Source organism: Strix uralensis, chromosome 4 (assembly GCF_047716275.1).
Source record: "Strix uralensis isolate ZFMK-TIS-50842 chromosome 4, bStrUra1, whole genome shotgun sequence".
NCBI lineage: Eukaryota > Metazoa > Chordata > Aves > Strigiformes > Strigidae > Strix > Strix uralensis.
The window spans coordinates 27,821,676-27,841,600 of NC_133975.1; positions in this window are offsets into that span (position 1 = coordinate 27,821,676).

Below are 19,925 nucleotides of genomic sequence, written 5' to 3' on the forward strand. Positions count from 1 at the left end.
GTTTGTAATATGATTTTTTAAAATTAATCTGTTTATCCAATTCAGTCAATAAAAATCCATTTGTAGTATACTACTGCTGGTTTGATCATTTGAGCTGTTTAAATTTAGGTCACTAACCACATCATGAACTCTGAAATATACTTTTATCCTTTCTTTATTGAGAAATTTGTAGTCTGCAGAACTTACTGTATTATCAGCCCTTTGGATGTGAAGTCTTCCCTTTTTCTACAGGGGATCATCAGCAATAGTATGTGTTTCTGAGCCATGCCCTCAAGATTACATCAAAATTAAATTTAATCTTCAGATTATTGAGTAGCTGCTGTTTTCAAGATCAGTGAGAATAAAAATTTTGTGATGTGGACTAGCCTAAGACTATTCCACTTAACACTTCCCTGAAAGTTCACTATGGCTGAATTCTGGCCTGAATTCTAAGTGGCAACAGAAGAACAGAAACATTTCTTAAAAGTCCCATGAATCAGCTTTCTCTTTTAGTACTGCTTTGTGTTTCGTACTAAAATAATGTTGTTAGACAAAGTTACTTAAACATTTAACATAGTTGATGTTGATAACCATTGCTGTACTATCTCAGAGCTTTATGATACTACATATCACAGTAGATCTTATAGTGATCAAACGAGAACACCAGATAGATAGCTTTATAAATTGCATATATAGGATGAGGATGAGATTTCTGCTTTTGCAGCTTAGTAAATATTGTGGTTTGATGGCTGGCCTGGTGCAAGTGTTTTAGGGCATCTATTCTCTCCTGGAGGGCCACTGGTGTATGCTCAGGCAACTCCAGCATTGTATATACGTTCGTCATTTTTGGTGGGTTTTCCCAACACAAACACAAGATAATTAGTCAGCGAACAGTCTGAATGGACTGTGGAGTCTCCACATTGAATATATTCCAGTTTGGAGGTGCATTAGTGTTCATGCACTTCCACAAGTACTTTTTAACAGGGTACTTTAGTGGACCACCACCTTCTGCTTACGTTGACATTGCACATCTTCCTCCCATTTCTGCTGTCAGGACTGGTGTAAGCCATAAAGAGGTTTAGCAGCTTGTTGAAACTAGTGCTGGCTAGAAAACACTTCCATGGTAGGCATTTCAACCTGTCCAAACTGCTTAGCAAATGTTAAGCTATGTCACTTTTTGTTCTTTGCCTCATTCCTTGTAGAGCTGTGCTAAGTGGCGTTTAGGTAAGTGAAGCTGGTTTTACTAGATGCTGCTTATTCTGGTGGGGGACCCCATTTTGCTTCCCTCTTCTCCATACAACCTTCCTTAATTTGTCTGTGATGGGAAACTCAGCTCTCCTTTCAGTGTTTTGGGCACAGCACAGCTGTGGTATAAAGCAGGATAGCGACAGCTGCACAAAGCTTGACAACATTTGTATTTCCTGATGCCTTATTTCCCTCACCTGAATCAACAGACAACATTTCTTTCACCTCCATTCCATCTGCTATATCTAGAGGTGGTAGCTGGTGGTGAAGAGTTGGACAAGTTGGGCTAACTTACCTTTTTGAACATTTGAATCTAGGGGATTTATGCATATTCTATGAGATATAGAATGTGCAGATCTGAATGGGCTTTAAAGATCCTACTGCTTCTACAGCATCTACAGTGAGATTCAGAGGGAGTGTCTAGATCTTCTGCATAACACAAGAGAGATTAAATTTTCTACAGAGGCCATTCACAATGCTTAGCAGCACCCCAGCTATAAAATTCTGAATTACAGATGTGCTTAACTTATTACTACATGTGTAAGAAGAAAAGAAAGAAAATACAGTTCCCTTCTTTTATTTAATACTGTCATGTAACCTCCATTTCTGACTAATATTGCAGTCCAGACTGGTATGATAGGAAATGAAATGTAGCAGAAAGCAGAATACCAATGCTTAGAATGTCAATTTCTGATGCATGAAAACTTTTTTTAGTTATTAACATGCTACAGCTCTAGGGGTTGAGCACATTCACAGTAGTGAATACTGCACTTAAGATGGCATAAGCAAATTAATCCTTGAGCGAAATTACTATTGAAGAAAATGCCAGTGTATTTGTGATACTGTAATTCCACAGTCTTTACTCCTGAAAAGACATTTTGCTTGATGAGATAGTCCATATCACCATTCTTCCACTGAAGCACTAAGTGGCCAAATTACGATAACTCTTCAAAGTATGTTAAACATTTTCAGTGAAAATGTTTTAGTGAAACTGAAAATGTTCTTCATTGATCTGGAGTAAGGGTTTGAAGCTAGTTTTCCCACCTCTCAGGCAGTCAGAAAATGATTTCTCTTCAGAATGAGACACATACACTAAATGCAGATTCTTTCCTGATTTGTCTCCAGGGGCCATGCAGGAAACCTTGTCCTAGCCAAGGTACCACCCTTCTAACAGAGACACTTAACTCCTACAAGCAAAGATGAGGCAAAACATCCTCAGTTTCTTAGAAGGAGAAATGATGAAAGAAAAAGGTCACATTTTGTAGAATTATTTTTTTTTTTCAGAGGGTTTTTATGGGAGGCTAGAAGATAACAAAATAAAACACAGGACACGTAGCGCTTACAAATAGAGCATTCTTCAGGCACTATATATTTTTCAAGAAACCTATGACAAATTCCCAGTACTAGAAAAGTTACTTTCTCCTTTGTCATCAACTGAATTACCAGCTTTATCTCTCCAGCTATATTTTTCTTGTAACAGTCTGCATGAAAAACAAAACCAAACCCAAATTTTTTTCAAGATTATGTTTTTACTGCATGGTTTACCACCTTTGTTACATTTTTGGGTCTGGCTTCTCAGCTTGCTCCAACCATTCTAGAAGTACTGAAGGTGACAGAATGACAACTAAGGCAAATCCAGGAGCCAGTTCATATGTATCAGGCAGCTGGCAATACAACTTCTAAGCCAGTCTGAGGACAAACAACGAATACAGCTCTGTTCTGATTTACACCAGTACCGCATCTTTACTTTCAAGGAGTTAGCAGTGATCTCTGATATGACAAATAAGACTCATCCAGCTGCATCTTTGTATAGGAAATTTTCTGTTTCTAAATGCATCAAGCTCTGCTCCTCTTATTTCTGGCCCTTGTCATTAAGCTGAGGTAAATATCCAAGTATATGTTCTTTGGCTGACAGCTCAGAATATTAACATATATGAAAGCAAGGTAATCCTTAGGTTGTCTGCTTTGCAAAATAATATTTTTGATCCTGAGAAAGAGAACAGTGTGGAGTTCTCAGTCTTGTAGCTCACAGCATGCTTTCCAGTCGGCTATGTATTCCCTGTGCTGTGGCTTAGCTTTACCAGGATTCACATCCTAGGCTATAACATGATGAACTTGTTTCTGATTGTTCCATAAATTTAATTTTCCATTTCCTTTTTTCATTGGCTCTAGCTACTTGTTACTTTCATGTAAAAGAACTGAAAAGTAAAAACTGAAATGCTGCAGGAAACTGACTTCCACATTAGGGACATCTGAGGTCTCATGTACTTGAAACTTCATGGACAAATGCAGGTCCTCCTACAGCAAAGGCTCCTACTGCCTGACAAATACAGGAATCATTTCAGGTATAAGCAACAAAGACTCTGTGACTATTGCTCTGGGGATTGGATATATCACTCTAACTGGCTAGACAAATATGCTGTTGCAGTATATAATGACCTGCAGAATATACATGCTTTGGTGACTTCATGACAATTTTGAAAGGAAAAAACTTTTGAACTAACTTTGCCTAACTAGAGAAACTTAAAAAGAACTAGAAAGAGTGTTTAGAACCAAGGAGGAAATGAAGCAGAGTAAGACAGAAAATACTAGGCTGCTATGGAAAACTTTTTCTGGTTAATTTTTGGAAAGGGAACAACTGCCCATTCTGAGGCAGAGGAAGATATATATGAGTACTTTCTAAAGCAAAATCAAATGCTGATATGGTAGGGACCGGCAACTAAATTCACACCTGGTCTGAGATCTCTGCAGAAGTCAGATGCCTGTTCAGCATCTACACATGTTCACTCATGTGAGTTCAGACCCATCTGAGATAAATAAGTAATCTGGGAAGTTGTGCACGCAAATTTTCAGTGACCAGATGGTGATTAGGAGCTTCTTTCGAGCTTTCTTTTCTGCCTACTTGCCTGAAGTTTGACTTCAAGGCTGCAATAGCAGGTTTTCCTCTACAAGTTTTGACCTAAAACCTTCTTCTTCTCCTCCTGTTATTAATATTGATCTGATGAATTTTAAGAAATGGATGAATGTCATTAAAGTATTTGGCACTTCTTTCCAACTGAAAGCAATGTCATACTGAAGAAACTAATATATTAAATTTCAACAAATGATCACACGTTGACAAACCTACATGTACTTCCATTTTATGTAGTCTCAGGTTGGTATCTGAGCATATGACTGGTCTACTACTCTGTAGAAGGTTTTACTGTTCATAAGAGAACAGTGTAAGCAAATTTGTTACTCTAAATAGGGAGGACCACTTTAAGCAGGGTGTCCATCCTCCTCATTTTGTTTCTTTGCAATAACATTGGGGTATTTCAGAGTAACACGTTTCTCACTTGCACTAACAGCCTAGGGATTATGAATTTTATTTAATAATATAGTAATAAACCAGGTGCAGAATCCTGAAGAACTAGTGGAATATTTGGAAAATGTATGTTGTCACCTGGGTAATTCCAGAGAGGCACAGCTCACTGCAACATGCTGGGTGCACTTGGTGGGTAATGCAGAAGTATGGAGAAGTCCGATGTGTGCCTCAGGGAGATTTGATTTTAGGTGAGAATAGCCAATGAACCGAACTGTCAAATAACCCTGTTATGGCAATTGGTGCCTTGCAACATTCCCCTGCCACATCCAAAGCCTCCTGCTCCACCGACTGAGCCAACTCCGTCTCATTCCTCCAGCCTTATAGACTCTCATGACAGATGGAACCCGAAGTTATGGACTAAATGAACTCAGCAGACATTGTGGAAGGATGGCCCATAGACTACGTGAATTATCTCTGTGAGACCTGGAAAAAAAAAAGGGGGGTGGTGATTCCTTAAGATATATTTGGAAACCTGAGCATAACGTCAATGGTATGGCATAAGGGGTGGAGACTGTCCTGGTTTCGACCAGGATGGAGTTAACTTTCATTGGAGTATTTCATACTATGTGATGTCATGCCCAGGGATATAGGGGGGCGGGCTCTCTTGGGCGGGCGTGGGATTTTCGGGTCCGGCCCGGGTGTGTGTTGCTGTGGGGGCGGTCGCTGCGCTTGGTAAACTACTGCTGCATTTTACCCATTTCTTTTTTTGGACTCACTATTGTTACTGTTGTTCTCTTGTTATATTTAGTAAATTCTTTCTTTTTATTCAACCTAAGAATTCTCTTCTTTTTGTCCCTCCCCTATTTCACCAGAGAGGGGGGGAGAGGGGGAGGTGAACGGCTGGCCATGTGGCGTCTGGCTGCCGGCTGAGTTCAAACCTCCACAGTAACAAAAGTAACAAAAAATTCTTGGGAGTTTTGGGTTTTTATTAATGAAAATAAATGAAATTTACTGAGCCGAGTTTTACGATTTTCATGCGTAAATACAAAATGGAAGACAATTCAGGTCCTTTTCCTAGCTATTGCCTTTGTATTATTGCATTAAAATTAGTTTTATTCATTTAGCCTGAGATATATTATTTGACCACAAAAGCATTCAGCAGGAAACATTTATACCATAAATAATTTAGTAAGAATAAGAATTTAGATTGCTAGTAAAGGACATGATAATCCAACAATAATTTGAAAAGTAAAAATTATTAGAAATAAATCTTTATATTTAGTCCTATTTTTCTTTCTTCTTGCAGTAATTTGCTTACGGATGATGAATCAGAAAATAATTGTATTAGAAGGAAATGACTGTGAAAAAACTTGCAGTTTAAGCTTCTTCCAGCTTATCAGATATACTTTGAAAAATTGGTTTCAAATGAGTTAAAAGATTTATGAAATCAAATAAGTTTTCCACTCAAGAAAAGCCACATTGCAATAAGACATGTGTTGCTTGTCTCTCTTCGAGGCCTCATATTTTTTCCACTGATGGAAAGATCATCTTATTGGAAAAAAAGGTTTAAGAACCCACCCCCCACCCCCCGCCCCATCAGATATTAAGTTCAACAAAAATCATTATCTTTTAGTGACCTGAAATTTGAAAGTATATAAAAGAAATATTCTTCAGGGTAATGCCCTCTGGTAGCTGACAGAGAGTTATATTTTGATCTGGAGAAAAAAACCCTGTTGTGACTACATGAAACAAGCAAGAGTTATGTGACCAGTCAGAATGGTTGGCTACAAGTTGTTATTTTTATTATTGATCATGATCTGTTCAAAGTAGGCAAATATTGATCAATAGAAAATCATCAAACATCATAATTTAAATGTGAACACTCATCAAATTACCACTTAAAAGTGGCTATTTTACTTTAAAAGTATTAAATCTGGTGGATGCATTCTTGGCTGTCAGATATGGGAGAAATTTCTCTCTGATCTCAAGTCAGGTAAATTGTAAATTACTGAGGATGTCAAAACCTACAAAACATCATCTGTATCTGAGTACTCTCTGAGCTAAGTTCCAGTACCAAATTTATACTATTTCTGACTGGGGCTCTGCCAGTCTGATTTGAGCCAACCTCTAAGACTTTAAAGAGCATCTAGACTCTGTCTTACACCCAAAGTTCATTTGCACATTAATTTTCCCCATCATATGACAAGTGGGAATACACACAGGACAGAGACTTTATACTCCAGCAAAAAGCCTCCAAACTTATGGGATGATATGTTTATGTTAAACTTTATGCATCAATAGAGCTGCACTGGCAATGAGTGTAATTACTGCCTCAGGGATCTAATCAGACAGACAGGACATAAGATCAATACCTCAGTCTGCAAAATTAAAGGACTCAGTAAAAAATTGTCATTTTTTTTGTTAAATATAAGCACAAAAATAATAAACAGTCATCATCATTACTCATATATTTGAGAAATTGCAGTCATTGCTTTTATTATTATAGGAAAATTGTGCTGCCTCTCATTACAGGTTGATGGTAATAGCTGACACTGATAAATTTTCATTTTCATCATAATCACAGAATAACAGTTACTAGAATATAATCAAACAACAGAACTGTACTTTTAAACATAAGTAGAATATTATTTTCATTATTATTCCCTCCATCAGTTAGGATCTCAGGGGAAACAAGAATAACTAAAGCAAGATTAACAGACAAACATAGCAGAAATTTTAGTCTGTTATCCTCCTCAGTGTTTTAGAGACCCATTAACGTGCTTTCTGTGGGATGCAGAGTTTCACAAAAAGACTCCTTTCTATTCGATGTCATATTCTTGTGATATCCCTGGCAGTGCACACGGTTCAGACAATGCATTGAAATGACTGATGCTCTGCTGCCTTTTTCTATGTCCCACAGTCTTTTACCAGTTTGGGATATAATGATCCTAAATTTGTCAGTCCTTTCTCACATTCTCAACCAAATGTTCACATCTGGTATCAAAGAAAAGTTAACAATAAAATCCTCTCCTTTTTTTTTTTTTTTTTTTATAGCCACCATATCTGATCTTCCAGGAAATTCTTCATGAGAAATATGGTTTGAAAAACCCTATAATATTTTTCCGCATTTATTCTTCACTACTTTATCAGGTCTGTGATGGCAATAAGTCTTCCCTACTGCAGCCTGTAGTTCTTACAGAGCATCTAATGCTCAATAATGCCAAATATGTCACGCCACACTTTACGCTTACCTTCAGCCAACTTGGTATATCTACTTATTGTAGGATTTATGGCTTCAGAGCCTAGCCACAACTCCTATTGTCCTGTCTTGGAGATTTCCTACCATCTGTATTTGCTGTACTATAACTTATGGTCCAGAATACCTTGCTATACCATAACTTGGTTTTAGAATTTGATGCTAGATTCACTCATTTCATCTTCTCTCCCTCAAACAGTTTATCTGCCCTGCTTAATAGTGGTAGTTTACTCCACCCTGCTCTGCTAAATCCTCAGCTGGTTTCAGTCTTTGTCCTCCACTCCTCCTGACAGCCACCTTGAGTGGGACCATTAACCTCCTGTAACCAACTGTCCTCATTCCATATACGCCTGCAGAAAATAGCATAAAGCCAAAGTAGTCTATATATATATATATATTTTTTTTTTTGGCATAACTTCATTGTGAGCTTTATTTTCAACAGTTTTACTAAATCCCCAAAGAACTTTTTTCCCAACATGGCATTTCATATTGATAATAACAGTAGTAATTACAAACTGATAAAGGACTTCTTGGCTGTGAATATGAAAGTATTTCATAAACAGCAAAGATCAGCACAGCAATTCTGAATGGTAAATCAGATTTTTTAACATCCCTGTTTTAACATCTCTGCTTGTCTCAGAGACACTGATGGAGAAAATTAATCTGAATCTCCAGACAAAAACAATCTTTGCTGATGTCCAGATTCATGTAGATGTTAGACACCGGAAATCAGGCAGAGAAGTCTTCTTCTCCTAAAAAAAATTCTTGGATGTATTTCCCTCTATTTTTTAAGTATAAAGTTTTTCCAAAAGCTTTATATCTGAAAAACTAGCAATTTCTGACTTTCCTTCTTTCCTTCCTCAGGAGATGTTATTAGATACCTAGAAATAATTAAATTGTTAAGCATAACTATAGCATGTCTGTTTTAACTTTTAAAATCTGATTGTGTATAAAAATCAGATATATTGTAAAGTAAATAAAAAATTTGAGCTTTCTGTTGTAAATTTGCTACCTATCACTGAGCAGCAGATTCACCAGGCCATCACTGTTCATTAGAGATACACGTCAACAGTAACATGCTGGTAGCAAGTTTGGTAACATTTTTTTGATCTTTATCAATATTTGATTCTCTGACATTAAAATACTATTAATGTTTTCAGCAGTCATTACATTCTGAGTGTTTTTTACATGATAGCTCAAAAGCATCATACCATGTCTGCAGAAACAAGGGCTTATGTTTCATAATAAAAGCAGTTGTCACAAGTTTTTGGAAAATATTTTCAGTTTTGAGCACTTGCGCTTAGTGATACTTTTTTCTGCTATAAACTGCAATTGAAACTGGCTGCAAATATTCTGTCATTTCACACAGAGGTATAAGAATTTCTAAGTGTTGTTTCTGTTGATCAAGTACTGGAAAATGTCTTGTCCATGAAGGACTACTATTACCTTAACTGCAAGAGAAAGACCTTAATGATTACACATGCATTAACAGGATATTTCGTCTAATTGAAGGAAAAATAACAACCACCCTTCATGGATGAAATAGTTTATGTTTTGCTATTAAATGAAATGAATCAAATTAAGATTATTAACTAACTACATTTTACCTTCCTACTCTCACGCACTTTTGTTCTAGAGTTTGATATGTGTGCAATCTGTTCAGAAAGTTTCTTTCATTTGAAGGGAGATTATGAAAAAACAGAAGTATTATTTACCACAAGTGTCATCAGTTAATGGCTAAAAACCCGCATAGCTAAAAACAAAACTTGGAAGAATAAAGCCCCATTTTCCTTCTTTTGTTTCTGAAGAAACTAATACTAACCCTTGTCACATTGTCCTCAACAATTTGCTTTGCTAGGTCTCACAGTGCCATGTGGCATTCTTATTTTTACTACAGATTTCTCAGAGGTGGCCCCAAAGCTGTGTTTGGAACAGTCCTTTCCTGGTACAATACTTGCGACTTGCTCTAGACTTTACTGAACTAGACCAGTTCACATTCTTCGTTAGCACTTTCAGTCCTGCATGAGACATGGTGAGCATGAGACTCCTGCATGAGACTCTGCAGCACTTCAGCAGAGGCTTTGGGTATACGTTGTGTCCCACATACAATGGTGCTTTCTCCAGCCCGCTTGCGGGATGACACACTGAGTGAGCATCTTGGATGCTGTAGCACCTATTGCTACCACTCCTAATGTACTTCCATGAATTGGCCAAAATGTGTGCCATAACTAGGAAAACACGTCTGATCTTAGACATAGATGTAGAAATACAAATCTCTGTATTTCACAAAATAAACTTAACTACCTGTCATGCTACTCAACCCAAACATGATTACCATGATTTTTTGTTACAGTTTGAAGTAACTTCTCCTTTTAGTATTTTACTTTATATGATCTGTTTTAGGCTTAAAAATTCTTACTGGTAAGTGTGTATAAACATACAGCTAATACAAGTGTTTCAAATAAGATTCAAACAGTATAGTCAGTATAGTTCACTGTGAAACGAAAAAAGCTAAGGTGAACTTGTTTAAGATATTCTAATACCTAAACGATCAATAACATAGAGAGTGAAGATAAATGAATTCTATTAACTTAGGTCATACAATATAGAATATAATCTAATATTCATACCTCTATAGGAGTGTGTGTATCTCTCTCTGTAATTTTATTTAAATAACAGTTATGTTCTTCTCTGACTCCTGCTCCAACAATTTTAGCTACTATAACCCAGAAATGATACCTGAATTTGAAAACTCCTATCACTTCTGGGAAAATTCCTCTGCTTCAGACCCCAGATCCCAGGAGAGCAGCTGGATAAAACTCAGATTTTCTTATTCTTTTGTTCTGTTATGCTAAGACCTGTTCAGGGACTGCTGATTTTTAATGACTGATCTACTTATTGAAAGATTCTGGATGCCTCTTCACCATCTCTTCAAAAAAGATGCACATGGCAGAACATTATGACATGTCCACCCTGACTTTTGGGGATCTCTCCAAAGCTGCCCTCAACGAGATGTGAGCTCTGTCCTGACAGTGGCCTTAAAATGTGACACCATGCAGAGGTGGAGACTGTCCTCTAAGACATGGTTTGTCGTATGCCTGACACATGCTTGTTGTCAGTATAGCCTGTTCTGCTGTATGGTCTAAAGATATAAGCAACAGAAACCTGGAGGGAGAGTTTGCAATTTTTATGTAACTTGTATCTGAAAAAGAGGCAGGTTTTCAACACACAGCTCCTTCTTTAGGTATGAAAACCAAGTAACTGATTTCAGAGCTAAATATGAGTTGAAACCAATTGGTTCAGGTTTATTTAGATATGCATCAGTTAGACCAGAGTTATCTGGTTTCTTAGGAGTGGAGGCAGTATCAGGAGGTGAAGGAGTGGGAATAGGAAAGGGTGAGATGAGAAAGGTAGTTATCCCTCAGGGACAAGAGACAGACAAGTAACACATAACTGCTATGGACACAGACAGATAGGAACAAGGGATAATATAAAAACTGTACCACTTTTATCTTAAAAAGTTTTGGTGTTCAGTGGAATTATGAGTTTTAAATTACAAGTTTGTCTTTGTAAGGTTTTTTTACAAATTTTTCTTGAGGATCAGGATACAACTCATCCTTCATTGCAATTGCATTGATTAGCTTCTCTTTTTGTCTCAAAAGGCAATGAGGTAGACTAGAAAACTTTTATTCTTTCAGTGCTTGAACACAGCAAGCACAGTCAGGATGATTTCTCCTGGACCATATGTCTTCATGAAGGTTGTAGGACAATACTTCTCACAAGGTCCCATGTTCAGCCACCTACTCATCTCCGGTGCCCTCCAATAACACTCCACCTAGTAAATGTCTTAATGCCAATTCTTACACATGAGAAAGAGTATACCAATTCAGCACTTAAATTAGTGAAATTTAGCATGTTAAGTAAAATTTTAACAGGAAACAGTGCTTGCCCATAACAAGCGGATAACACAAACTGTGTGTTCAGTTATCTTTCAGATATCTTTAAAATAACCACAAATAAAAACCCCTCCACAAATGCATACCTTCACATCAGTCATTTAATTTTAGTTTATTACTAAAGCAAGAACAAATAAATTACTGTCCTAAAATCATGCTGTTTCAAACATTTCCCATATATTTAGCTGGATGTTTTATGGCCTTTCAGTTACTGCACAAAGGACAGATTCTTCACTGCTTTTCTTCTCTTTTGCCCATATTTATGTCATCTCAAGGACAATGGGAGTTTTCTCTTCCAGTGTGTTCTCAGTGAGGTCCCACATAAACCTCACATCTTTCTGTCTACAACCCTGGGAGGCTCCTTAGTACATTTTACTGTGTCTGCTAACTTCTCATGTTTTCTTTCTATTATGGAAATTCTTCAGTCATTTTCTTTCTTTTATACCAAAGAACCATGAGTTGTTCAGAGATCTGGGTTCTTTCTTATTCAAAGAAAAAAACAGAAACAGCTACCTTTCTGGTCTGAGCCAGGGCAGAATAACTTCACACAGACTCATTACTCCTTGAATAGAGAATTACATGAAATTTTGAGATCACGCCTAATTAGTTGTTTGCTGGACATTTTCATTTTCTGGAAGGCAACTGCTCATCTTGCTACTCTGAACAGTGTCCCTGTGAAGTACACAATGAAAGTTAAATCTTATCCCTTGATTTGTCTCTAATTTCTACTGTGTCAGTAATCCAGCTAAGTTAATTAAATAAGCAAAATTTGTGTGTCCTGTGTAAAAGTTATATTATATATCAGTTAAATTCTTAATGATTTGAATAGTGAAAAGGTATTTTGATACAAAGCATTACTGGAATCACAGTCTCCTAATGCCAGTGAGGAGGGATTTTTTTTCTTTCCTTTAGAATTAATTGATTTTGTTAGTAGCAGGGAAAATTAACCTCACTAAACCTATCAGAGCCTTATTACAAATGGAAATTGCTGTCTCAGTTCAGAATCAATGATTATATTAAATGCACGTTGAAACTAAAAGCAATCCCAAAAAAGGTATTTAAGTAGTGCTGATGTGTAACTTCACTAAAGAAGTCAGATCTCTGATGACACTGTGGTCTCGTGTTGCCTGTAATAAAGAAACAATGAGTTGACTCACACTCCAGCATTAACTGTGAAATTATTGTGTTCCTGTTCTTTAAATTTTTTTTCTGTCCTATGATATTTGAACAAATCACCATCCAGTACAAAGAATTCATAGCTACATAAAAGTCATGTCCTTTCTTATCAATATAACATAATTTATGTATAAATTTTCTTTCTGGGAAGCAAAACGACTGAGCAGAATAGCCCTAAACCAGAAGTAGTATGTTAGGCAAACCAGAGTAGACTGTGAGACCTGTAATGGGAAAAAGTAATGATATGTAATACTGTAGTTTCTTTTACTTAGGCCATTTTATGGAGCTTCTAGCATGTTTAGGGTTTTCAGCACTGTACCTTCTGCTGCAAACTCTTCTTTGTGTTGCTGAAGGAGATTGTCTACAGCAAGTGAGCTTGTAAATGCATTTGTAGGATAGATTTTTGGCAGCACTGATTTCTTTAAAAAGGGAAAAGTTTTGAGGGTTGTACACAATGATAGCTTAGATAAGACTGAGAGTTGGCAGAAACGTTGCCTAGATGTGTTCAAAGTTACTTGATCTGGAGGTAGTAATTTGTGGTTCTATTTTTACTTCATTGGGAAAGGTCATGGAATCCTGAAAAATATTGCTGGAAAATGACAGACTACCCATAGTAATCATGCAAAGAGGACATGTCTTACTGACTGAATGCAACAGAAATTATGGCACAGCGAAAGGGATGTTGAAGGACTTTTAGAACAATCTTAAAGTAAATGGTATTAGGAACAGAGGTGCAGAAGTGTTATTTAACTCTAGGGAAAGTAAAGATACCTTTGAGAAACAAAGATCAGTCAAGAGATGTCATTGCTTCTCTCTAACCTTGCTTAATGATATGTTTCTATAAATGATGTAAATAAGATGGACATTGTCATCAATAGAATGTATGATGAGCAGGACTGAACAGGCAACAAAATCATTCCTGTTTTGAAAGAGATGTTGAATTTCTTTGGATTTTAAGCTCCTGCTGAAAAGTAGATGCTGGTTATTAATGCACCTCTCTTATTCCAGGGGTTTACTCACTCTAATTTAAGCTGCTCTAAGCTCATGACTTAAGTGCATATCATATATCACAAGAGATCAGTTAGATGAGTTGGCTGAATTTTAATGATGTGGTGGAAGAAATCCCCTTTATGAGGGTTCCTGGTGACCCAGTGCAATAGCTCAGATGTCAAAGCTGCACAAATATTCCTTAGCATCTTTTGGGCCTAAATCCGTATATTTTTCTTGGAAAAAAATACTTTCTGCTTAGGTCTTTCACACCTAATGTTACACATGGCTGTAGTCTCTGCACTGACAACAGGTCCTGGCCTATTATGTTACCCAGTATATCAATCTGAAATTTGACACAAGGGAACTATGTAACCTCTGCAATATGACACACATTGGAACTATTACCTCAGCAACTCATGATCACTGTGGAAGGTGAATAAAATATTGACTATCAAAAAAAAAAAGCTGATGCTGGTCTCAGTTTGGAAGGTACCTTGACCACTTTGACCCATATTTGTTATAGACCTGGAAGTCAACAAGAGTGTTTTAGAATATATTTGGGATTGGTTAGTTTTCCATCCTCAGAGATAAGATGATACCAATCAGGGAATGAAGATAAATAATTTTTCTATTGCTAAATCCTTGAAAAACTGTGGTTTTCAAAGTAAAGTCTACTTCTTCTCATCTTGAACTGAGGAATAATAATAAACAAATAAATAGGATTTTATTAGTAGGGCAATAAAAGAGATTGGTTGCTCATGGGAAAAAGAAAAGTATATATAATCTGCCACTAATTCCAAAAGATCAGATTTCATTTTGGAAGGAAAAAGATCATTTGCAATATACTGCATAAGTTAACAGGCTTGAAGAAAGTGAAAAATAAAAAAAAATACCTAAGAAACTCCAAATGCCCAAAGCTGAGGCTGCTATTCCCTTCTCACTCCTTTAGTCTCATTTGACGAATCTAGGCCTACTGGCAGAGTGTCATGTCTCAATTTCTTGGGAAGATGACAACTCAGATTTAGTGATTCCCAGGTCACGATTAAGGTGAAAAAACACCAAGGATTCTTCAATTCACAAAACTCAATTTTTATTTGCTCACAATAAATAATTGGCATGAAACTTTGTCAGTAATTTTTGCATTCTCTGCAACAGCCATTAAACTTGCACTGAGTAGTGCTAGATCTTATAACATGCCCCAACAAGCCTTGGTTTATGTGTGGGCATAGAGATTAAGAATGGGAGAGAAAAGGGGAGAGAGGAAAAGAGAGAGAGAGAAAGACAAAAAGGAAGATTTCACCAGTCTTGGTTCCGTTGTGGGTCCAGACAGCCCAGCAGTCCAGTTCTGGTGGGGCACAGACACCCAGGGCTTTGACTTGTGTCCTTTTATAATTCCTTGCCCCTCCTCCGGGTGGGTACCTGGACTTGTTAGGCTAATTACAGATCATGCACAGTTTATGCTTCTAGAATTCTCCTTGCTTTTGGTACATGCGCAGTTTGTACCTTCAGATTCTTCTGGAAATGAGTCGGTGGGCTCAGGGGCCATTGGGGAGTTACTCCCCCCTTCCCGCAGGTGTGACTGTTGTTTGACCTTTAGTGAAAATGGCTTCTTTATTGGCTCTTTGCAGAGTCACTCAAGATAGGGAAGTTCATCCTCCAAAAAGTGTGGTTCCACCTCCGCAGAACCCCCTCCTCTTGCCATGCTTCCCTGCCATTACCTGCACAGCCTCGGCATTTCCATAGAAAACATTCCTTTGCCAAAGTTCTTTACCGGATGGTTGACACATTAACTGTGATTTCATCGGACCATCACACAGAGCTACTGAGTGCCTTTTGGTTGAGCACCTCTTTGTTGCAGATGAAAATATTTGACATGGTTATGATTTAGCAAGTCAAGATATACTAATGATGTGAGGTGGATCAAAAGGTTGAATTTTCGCAGCACTTAATGACTGACCAATTTAAAGATTAACAAAGTGATTTGGTAGAATATGTTATAATTAAAACAGCAACTTAATTACAGATTTGAGATTGACAAGATTCACGCTAATGTACTATAAGGTACCCTAAATTAAAATATATATGTACATATGTATAAACACAAAATATACACACAGACAGAAATATCTGGATCCAGTGAAATATGTAGACAACAACACTCATGAAGGCAAATGTATGCACTCAAACACATAGATAGGTAGAGAGGTGGATGGAAGAGGCTAGCCTATAGTTAAAATTTCCCTCTTCTTGAGTTTAGAGCAAATGTTCACAATGCATTGGCATTCCTCAACAGGTGATAACTGAGCCTCAAGAAGTCTGACTTCGCCCTGGACTTTCATCAATTTTGTCAGCAGACAGTCTTTAAGCCTCAAGGAGTCTGAGCCTGAGAGGTGTCCCCTCTCAGGGGAGATGGTGGTCACAGCCCACTGTGATCCAGGAGAGCTCAAAGAGTCACACTTAGAATTGTTATTTATAGGGTCCAAGATAATTGACTTTCATCAGGTACTTTTCCATTTCAGCCCAACTCAGATGAAGAAATACTCTGGTGGTTTCCACCAGTTGCGCAGGCCCAGAACTTGCTAGATCTTGGAGTTCTGGTGTCACCCATTTTGGGCCACAACCCAGGTACAGATGTGCTAGGCTGTCAGGAGATGATTGGTTGTCATTATTGCTCCCAAGCAATAGGGGAGGCAGGACCCAGGTACTTAAGGGGGTGCCCTAATGCTCTGATGCACTGCTTTTCCCAATCCATCTTAGGCTGGTATGTGGTCTGGCGGGGGGAATCACACAAAGCACCGCGTGGCCCAAGGAGGGGGGAGTTGCACCACCACACTCCTGAAGGACCTCTTGAATCACCTCCCAGAAGAGGTCCAAAGTGAGGGTGTAAGAGAGCTGAAGTGTTTTCCTTTGCTTTCTTACTGCTGTCCTGAATCATGATTAAGGTGAACAAAAGACAAGAAAGAACCTGCCTTTGGCAGGATCGAGCCTAATGCCTCCTTTAGATCCGTACTGTTCCTTACGAGTGCTGCATGCTTGATGTTCCTCACTGAGAAAGCACACAGCCATGTGTAGGTGGAATTACAGTCAAAATCTGCTATGTATGGTTTGTGCTCTGAACTTTTACATCATGATGACAGCTATTTCTGAAAGTATGAAGTACACTGTAATATTGACAATGAGATGGGATTAGAAGAAATATCGCCAATGATATACTAGAAAACAGTGATATCACAACTTTGATGAAAATGATGGAAACAGTATCTGGAGCACAGCTGAGGAAAATGTTTTTACTAATGCCATTGTAAATGAGAACCCAGCAGAGTAGGTAGAAATCTGTGTGGAATATGGTGTATATTAGTGAACTTTTGTCCTGAAAGCACTTTATTGTCAGCAGTTTTCTGAGACACCAGAAGTAATTCAAAATGGTTAGGAAGCTCCTTAATGACCATATAGTTCACATGTTGGGCAGAATTTGTAGTCACACCGAGACAACTAGTGATACCATGGACATGTCATTACAGTGTTAAAATACACTTTTGTCATGTTGTTGCCTTTTCTGATAAAATAATGCATGAGAACCAAAAAAACCCCAAGAAGCTGGCTGAACTTGATGGTTGTTAGGAAGTGTTTTCAGCAGTCCCAGTTGTTTCTGTCCCAGGCAATGCAGCTCTGCAAGCTCAGCCTCAAGCTCTCTTTTATCACGATGGCAAAAGTGTGACTGCTTTTCCCAGAGCTGCTCTTGCTTCTTGAGGGCTCATAGCTAATGCTGTGTACTGCAGCGTAAGAGGGAAAGATCTGTTTACGTGCCTGCTCCTTTCTCCGCTGGCAGCACAATTCCCTGTTTCCCTATTCTGTTGCTCAGAAAGCTTGTGTCACTTTGATCAAAAATGAATCATAAGAAAAAGGCACAGTAATATGAGAGAAACAATTTCTGTTTGAATAAGAAATGGAATCACTACAGTTCCCAAAATTTTCATGATAGCGTAAGGTTAAAAATGAAGGACAAAGCCTCCAGCTCTGGAAGAGCGGGTTTATGTTGTCATGAGATACTTAGCTGTCTGTAGAAAAGGGTTGTTCTTTTTCATAGGAAATACACTGCACAGAGACAATCCAAACCAAACCATGCTGCTGGTGGACAAGGAGATGCCTGGTGAGCATTAGCAGAAGCTGAGGACCTTCATCCATAAGCGACTACACAGAAAGAGAGGCACCCCAGGCCTCAGCCAGGGGCATATAATGAACTAACACAAAAGGGAGCCACTTATTTTGCTCTAATGTCTCTAAACCATAGCTTAAAGGAATCTTCTTCAAAAAAATAGTCTTCAGCATGTCGGTCTTTTCCAACCCAGAGGAACAAACAAAAAGATTGTAGCTGTGGTGTTTTATCTTCTGACCCATGCAAATACTACTGCATTTAATGTTGCAAAAATACATTAAAATACATTTTTAAAATGCTTGTGATTATTTGGATGATATAACCAGGTTTGAAAGTGTAAGAGTGGATCCATACTGTTTGGACAACTGTAAACATATGCAGATAATCTCTTCCAAAATGAAATCATGCCTCAGAATATCCTAAGTAAGTTATGGGCATGTTAATTATACACAAATAAGTGTGTGTATATATATTATATATACTATTGATATATCATCTAGATGTATGCCACACATGTAAACAATAATGTTTACACCATGAGCAACAATATGGGCCTCTTTAAACCTTCCCTTTCATGCTTTGATATGCATCACCAGCTATTCATCATGCTCATATTTAGAGTGCATGCTTTTTGGAACACTGAATCATCCCTTATGCTTTCTGTGAAATATATTTATTGGGGAAAATGCAATAAAACCCAAGAATATTTACAAATAACATTATTTTTATATGAGCTTATCATTTTTCTGAGGTTTTCCAGCACCTCTCAGAGTTCAATAAACAAGACTGATCATGATTTAGTAAGACAGAGATTATTTTCCCTCCAGACTTGGCTCAAAACAGAACCAAACTAAAACATTTTCTTTACAGGGCATTTCTGCATTCTTGCAAGAGATGGCAGATTATAAAAATGTTGATGAGTTCATGTAGGAAGTTATCAAGGTGGAGCTGTCTCTATATAAAAAATAGATTTTGTCATACAGAGAAAGCATGAAAGTATATTGATCACTGATATGAACTATGGATGAAAAGGCAAAATAAAATGTGCTTGTATGGAATAAAAAAAAATTTTAGCAATTTATATTTTTCACCTGTTACAACAAATCCTGCTGCTAAAGTTTTAGCAATGATGATAAATTCATATCAGATAAATGTTTAATTGTAATTACTCAGGTTGGGGTATGTAAAGATTTTAGGCTCGGTTATATGAAGGAAAAATCTGTTTCTATTCCTAATTTCAAAACAATGTTGTTTCTCATGTTCCTCTTCTTTCCTTCCTCCATCCCCCAACCCCACACTGACTAGGCACAGCACTTCAAATGTGAGATAAAAAGTACTGTAAGGCATACTGGACTCCTATAATTCCCACTGAAACACCATTAAGTAGAGAAAAGCTGTCGGGTATAAAACCTGCTGATCCTTAGGGATGACTTGGAGGACATTTTGCCTTTAATAGCTTCATCCTTTGCCAGACTATAATTCACTTACATTTCTGTCAACAGCCTCATCAATGTATGACTATGGCTTTCATGAAAATTACTGTACTATAAAATTTTCTTTACTATGTGATCATAATTGATTGATACACAGGAGCAGAAAGACAACAGAACCATGATACCATATTATTTTGCCCTCTGCTCTCAATAACTCTCTCTACTAGGAAATAAAATGACAGGCAGCACCTTTACAAATGATTTTTACATGCCTTTGGAAAGATGGTAAGCCAAAGGGCAAGCGACACTAACCAGCAGAAATCTACAAAGATATCTTAGAAAGACACCTGAAGTGAAACGTGTTGTTGGGGCTGGGGTTGGTTGGTCAGTCCAGCCCTTGGCATTGTGAGTAGAAGAGTTCATATGCCAG